Below are 7264 nucleotides of genomic sequence, written 5' to 3'. Positions count from 1 at the left end.
ACGTTAGCCGCAATGCATCTCATGGACGATGCAAAACTATGGTAGTGCTCGAAGGTGAATGGTATAAAAAATGGGTCATGCACCATAAACTCATGGGAAGATCGTTGATGGAATCGATGCAATCGGCGCTCCCTTAGATGGGTTGCCAATCAAAGACCTAACATTTGATGTTGACTCTTTTGAAGAAAAAGTCACACAATCGAACAGCTCGAAACGTCGCGGTAGTTCTAAGAACTCTAACACGCACAGGGAAGGACGTGTCGAAGAGTTAGACATTAAGCAAAAGATAATGCTAAAACTCTTCAACGATCTGACAAAAGACTTCAGGACATCTATACCAAAAATCCATTATCGTCCAGCGTCTAGGATATCTGACTTTTACCCAGGAGACTCGGGTTTGATTCCCAATGGAATATTATTTTTACATTTGTTAGTGTTATGTTATAGACATTTGGTCAAGTTCAGCAAGTGGGATTAAGGTGATTCAAATGGTTAATGTCACGAACTTTGTAGCTTTGTTAGTGGTATGCTATAGACATTTGGTCAAATGGTTAATGTGACTTTATTTTATTCAAATGGTTAATGTGATAAATGATTGAGATGAGCACAAGAGTGGGTTTGACAAAATTGAAATAAAATCACTAAAAAAAGATCAATAAAATTGGAAAAAATTGGAAAAAAAATTAGCCATATGACACTTCCTTCAACTCAAGCGTGGTAAACCAAGGATTCCTTCGCCCAAGACCCATGATCAAACTCCCAACATAGAAATGTTGCTAAGTTAAGTTCTTTTGATGTAGGTGATGATTTTTCTGATTCGAGGACAAATCCTGAAGAGGGGGATGATGATAAGAATCACGCCCAAGACCAGCACCTGATTCAAGTTGAGGAGTCAAGTTATGTTTTAGCTAATTCATTGATATTTTAAAAAGAAATAATCACTAATTTTAAATTGAATAGTGAGTAGGCAAGTTATCTGACTTCAATCAGGTGTGGTGAAGAACGTGGATCGAGCACGTGACCTTCAGATTTTCAGTCTGACACTCTCAAAACTGAGTTATCCTCGCTAATATTTGAAAAAACAATCACAAGTAAAGGTATTTTCGCTAATTCATTATATTTTAAAAATAAATAATCACGAACTTTAGATAAAATAAAATTATGCAACTTAATGGACTTATGCAACGTAATCCAAGTGCGGTGAACGTGGATTAAACATGTAACGTTCAATATTCAGTCCCAACTGAGCTATCCATTATTCATTGAAATTTTAAAAATAAATAATAACTAATTTTTGATTGAATAGTTAGCTTATGCAAATGGAAACAGGTGCGGAGGTGCGGGTGGAGATTAAACATGTGACCTTCAAATCTTTAGTTTGACACTCTCCCAACTACTAATTCATTATATTTTAAAAAGAAAGAATAAAACTAAACTATAAGATGCCATAAATGTAAATCGAACAAGACCTACCTTAAAGATAAAGATTGAATAGTCAAGTTATGCAACTTACGATGCTAAATAATCAAATTAAGCAATGTGAACCATGTGGGATGAACATTGATCGAAAACGTAACCTTCAGATCTTCAATCTGACGCTCTCCCAACTGAGCTATCCACGCAATCATTAGAAATAAAAATTCATTAGTAAAGGTATTTTAACTGATTTATTGAGATTTTAAACAGAAATAATGACTAATTTTTTATCGAATAGTCAGGTTATGCAAATAGAAACAGGTGCAGTGAAAATGAAGATCAAACACGTGACCTTCAAATCTTAAATCTGACGCTCTCCAAACTAAGCTATCCCCACTAACATTAAAAATGAAAGTTTTTAAGTAAAGGTATTTCCGCTAATTAATTGAAATTTTAGAAAGAATTAATAACTACTTTTAGATTGACTAGCCAAATTATGCAACGTGAACCATGTGCGGTGAACATGGATCGAACAAGATACCTTCAGATCTTCAATCTAACGCTCTCTCAACTGAGCTATCCACACTAACATTAAAAATTAAAATTCATCAGTAAACGTATTTTCGCTAATTCATTGAAATTTTAAATATAAATAATCAGTAATTTTTAATAAGATATTCAAGTTATCCAACATGTATAAGGTGTGGTGAACTAGAACACATTATGTATTTCCAATAATTCATTGAGATTTCAGAAAGGAATAATGACTAATTTTAGATTGAATAGTTGGGCTATGCAACTAGAATTAGGTGCCGTGAACGTGGAGATCAAACACGTGACCTTCAAATCTTCAGTTTGACGCTCTCCTAACAGAGCTATCCCCGCTAATATTAAAAATGAAAATTCATAAGTAAAGGTATTTCCGCTAATTCATTATATTTAAAAAAGAAATAATCATTAATTTTAGATTCTATAAGCAAGTTAGGTTTTTAGATTGTATAATTAGGTAATAAACGTGTATTAGGTGCGTTGAACGTGGATAAAACACGTGTGACCTTCAAATCTTCAGTTTAACAATCTCCCAACTGAGCTACTCTTGCTAACATTAAAAATGAATTTTCATTAGTAAAGGTATGGGGTACGCTTCTGGAAATTCAACAAAAGAAAATAGTATTAGACCGAGATGCCAGATTTAAATCTCGCTTCTGGAAAATTCAACAAAAGGCATTGGGTACGCAGTTATAACACGACATTCCACCCATAAACAGATGGTCAAACAGAAATGCTCAAGCAAATATTGGAAGACATGTTGAGGGCATATGTGATGGATTTTGCAGGAAGCTCAGATAAGTACCTACCCCTTATGAAATTCGCTTATGATAATAGTTTCCAAGCCACCATACAAATGGCCACATACGAGGTTCTCTATGGACGAAGATTTCGATCCCCTATCTTTTGGGAAGAAGGGGGGCAAACGACAACTATTGGGCCACAGCTGGTGCAAATTACCAACGCCGCAGTCCAGAATATTAAAGCTAGGATATAAACCGCACAAAGCCGAGAGAAAAGCTATGCAGACCTAAGGCGCAAGGACATGGAATTGTAGGTAGGGGATCATATATTCCTAAAGGTAGCACCCCATGAGAGGGGTGCTCAGGTAGGGTTAAAAGGGGAAGCTAAGCCCTAGGTTTATCCGTTCCTTTGAGATATTAGAAAGGATTGGATTTGTGGCCTATAGAATCGGGCAATTCCCAAACTTGTCTGCAGTACATAATATCTTTCATGTATCCATACTACGAAAGTATACCCTAGTTGAAAATCCGTCTATAAATTATTAATTAGGGTAGACTATTAGGGGTAAGAAGCAAGCTTAATCGAGTAACCAATCGAGAGGTACAAGTTTTTTGTTTTGGGGTATCGTGTTCATGGATTTACCTCGAATTCGAGAACTATAGTCCACTATTCATTTCCAAACTTGTTCCTGCACCTTCTAAATAAGTTTACCCCTAAGTTTGGTGAAGGAAAGAGGTTCATCAATAATCCATGTATCAAGTACGTAGAACTATGTGAATAACATGCTAAATAAGTTGCTAGGATCCATACCCATAAGTAACCATTATCTGCCATTACGATGTGTACTAAAAGGCCCCTATTTCTCTTTAGGTAGGATGTGCTACAATATGTATCATGAAAAGGATGTTATGATAGGCCTATCTTTCCCTTCGGCTAAACGAGATGTCCTGCACCACGATTTGCTAGTAGGATTACATCATTATGACGACACCACTCATGTGTTCATGGGGAGAAAATGAAGTTTATTTTAGGGGAAGGTTTTCAAGATCAGTATATGATACATGACACGATGACCTCTAAGTTCTAAGATCTTGAGGTCGCGATTAAGAACCTATTAGTATGCTACTTAATAAGTTTTACTCACTCCATGTTTATCATTTTTTTTCAAGTAACTAAGATTTGGTCATGGATGAGAGCGGACTTTGGAGTGTGGGCCATGGACTAACCTCTATTTTTAATCTAGTATTTTTTTTCTTCTTTTGAGCCTGCTTCTTATTTTGTGTTTGTAACGAGTATGTATATGTAACACCAAAAAATGAAGGAAATTAACTCCCATAAGAATAAGCCACTCATAAAAGACCCAAAGGATAGAAAGGAAAAAAAATTAAAGAATTAAGCAAGAACAAGGGACTTAGTCAACTGAGTACCTAACAAGTGATTTTAGGGAAAAAAAGTCATTTTATCAATTATCAAAAATATTTTCGGATTTGTAATTCCTTATCTAGAAGGAATGCAAGATTCAAAATAAGGGGAAAATGATCAAAAAAGGATGAGGAATTTGTAGAAAAATTATGGATTTTTCGAGAAAAATAATAATAAAATATTTAGAAAGTGGCAAATTACCAAAATACCCCTGGATGGACAATTAAAGAAATGTCGCACGGATCATCACATCCAACGACTAGTATTCAAAGCCAAGGTCGGTAAGGCTATGATCGGAGTTGATATCTCCGAAAAATTATCCAGAAAGTTCGATCTCTAAATAACGAAAATTCTACAGCTCTCAATGTCGGTTTAAGCTCCTTCTACAAATATTAAAGTAGGAGCAACAACACGGAATAAGAATCAAGAAAGATCGATCCCCCAATCGAAGGTAATAAGCGTTTAGATTATGGGTCTCCTACTCTAAAATTTCTTCCAAATTCGAGAGCAATCCTCCACCATTTCTCTTTAAACTTCTAAATAGCGTCTCTCTTATAGCTCTCAAGGTAGGTTTAAGCTCCTCCTATAAAGTCTGAAGTAGGTGCAACAATACGAAATAAGAATCGAGAAAGGTCGATCACCTAATCGAAGGCAATAAGCGTTTAGATTATGGGTCTCCTACTCTAAAATTTCTTCCAAATTCGAGAGCAATCCTCCACCATTTCTCTTTAAACTTCTAAATAGCGTCTCTCTTATAGCTCTCAAGGTAGGTTTAAGCTCCTCCTATAAAGTCTGAAGTAGGAGCAACAATACGGAATAAGAATCGAGAAAGGTCGATCACCTAATCGAAGGCAATAAGCGTTTAGATTATGGGTCTCCTACTCTCAGATTTCTTCCAAATTCGAGAGCAATCCTCCACTATTTCTCTTCAAACTCTATCAAATGGTTTTAGTTGTTGTAAAAACAATAGTAAAAAAATTTAACATGATAACTGCAAATAAATGAAATCCAAAGAAAACAAAAATACTTTTAGTGGTAGAATTATGTTCCTTAGACTTTATTGCCATAGTATACCAAGTAATGGGAAAGTATATATGGGATGCCTTAAAGAAAGTAATCGTGTATGTTTTTATATCTAGAATTTTCATGATTGTCATATGTATGAAGTGACAGGTCTGCAACTCGAGACACATTACAAAATAGAAAAAGTAGTATATTATATTAAAAAGATAATGTGTATGTATGATTCTCTTCAAATCTTGGAACTATGAGGATTCCTCTCCTTTCTTGACATCAAGACTTACTAGGGTCCATGCCTGAAGTAACCATTATCTCAATTATAGTCTCCCTTACCTAAATGAGATGCCCTGCACCACAATTTGTGGAATGCATGCTTGCACCACAATTTGTGGAATGCATGCTATTCCTCCTTAATTTGATGTCTCCTTATGCCTCAAAGTAAATTTATGTTTTCGCATCGAATGCTAAGTAACACCCTTTTTTAAAATGTCTTAGGTTGTCGTTACTTATTTTGGGATTTTGCATCAAGGCGATTTCTTAAAGGTCCTACCGGGAGTTGAACCCAGGTCGTTGGATTCAAAGTCCAAAGTGCTAACCACTACACCATAGAACCCCTTGTAAAATTTTGTTTTGGAATGGTTTTCCTATTTTATGCAGATTCCACAAGAAGAGAGATCCTATCACGAGTCAAACTCAAGTTATTGAATTCAAAGTTCTAAAGCTATTTTATCTAACTCGTTGTAATCTTGAGCACCTTTAGAGTGGTTGCAGAAGTAACCCTCCAGTGTTGATTGAAGCTCTTAGAGAACATCAAATTTTATATATTTCTTATAGTTAATTTATATATTGTTGTATATTACAAACAAATTGAAATAATACTTTACATCCCGGTCTTTCTTTCTTCCATGCAAAACTTAACATGAAAACTATATTATTTCAATATTCTTTCGAGAAACCAGGGGTGAAAACTATATTATTTAAGCCCTCCATTATTGCTTCTACTTTGCGTGAAAATGCTTCCACTAAATCATGTTACTAACTAGTTGGTTTGGTTCGGTTAAATTCTTGGGACCACTAGATTGAATTGACCTAGCTCAATTAAACTCTTGATAATATAAATATCATAAGTGTCCTAAATTTAACCCCTAATTTTTTGTGTCTAGCTCAAAGAAACTCGGTGGTCTAGTGGAGGACTTTGGAATAAGGTTTGGAATTGGTAATTATTCTTATTTCTTTTCCTTTAGACACTCGTGGTCAGGAGGAAATCGAACAAAGTGTCTGTCTAAAATAAAAGGGCCCAACCAGATGACCTCAACTGGTGACCTCTTGATCTACAGTCAAATGCTCTACCACTAAGCTATGGACCCATTTTGCATGATTTCAACCTTAGTGACCCCTTAGACATAGTGTCGGTCCAAAAAGTGTAACAAATTTCTATCCAAGACAAAAGGGCCCAACTAGGTTTGAATTGGTGACCTCTTGATCTGCAGTCAAATGCTCTAACGTTGAGCTATGGACTCATTTTGTATGAATTCAACCTTAGTGACCCCTTCTACAGATTATCGGTTCAAAAGTGACCCTACCGAAAGTCAGTCTCATCCTACAACGTTGAGTTTATGAAGAGTCGATTGATAGAGATATGGACAAATTGTGTAAGGGCAGATGTCGCGGTCATGATTGGCCAAGGCGTGTTGCATGTGGCTTCATGTTAGATGTCTCAGCTATTCTTGTAAATGATTTATGGTTCGTGGTGGCATGCTCATTCCAAACCCCTTTTACTTGCTTTCATCTTAGATATGTCTTTACTATTATTGTTGTGCCAATATGGGGTGTATGATTAGTCCTCAAAATCATATCTACACCCATCACGACTAAAATGTCTCAAAATGTACTATAAGAGACCATGACTAGTTGTTGTTTGTTCACTTTTAGTTTATAACATTGCTCTATTTGAAATTATTTTTAACGTATTTCCTCGCTCACGTTTTCTAAAATATTTCTTCTAAATGTGATTTGAGCATACACTACTATTGTTCGTTCAGTCTAAATTTTGCATGGTTGACTTGTTCATTGGATTAGAACAAATGTCACATAATCATTGTCTCACTACTGC

At 35.5% G+C, this 7264-nt stretch overlaps 1 non-coding gene across 1 annotated transcript; it reads right to left on the bottom strand.

The window, feature by feature from the left end:
• Positions 1-5692: 5692 nt before the first annotated feature.
• On the bottom strand, positions 5693-5764 carry TRNAQ-UUG. The gene has a single exon. It is a non-coding gene; the product is annotated as a tRNA-Gln (tRNA).
• Positions 5765-7264: the final 1500 nt, after the last annotated feature.

Source organism: Cucurbita maxima, unplaced genomic scaffold (assembly GCF_002738345.1).
Source record: "Cucurbita maxima cultivar Rimu unplaced genomic scaffold, Cmax_1.0 Cma_Scf00151, whole genome shotgun sequence".
NCBI classification, from domain to species: Eukaryota; Viridiplantae; Streptophyta; class Magnoliopsida; order Cucurbitales; family Cucurbitaceae; genus Cucurbita; species Cucurbita maxima.
This window is presented reverse-complemented; position numbering and strand designations above follow the sequence as displayed.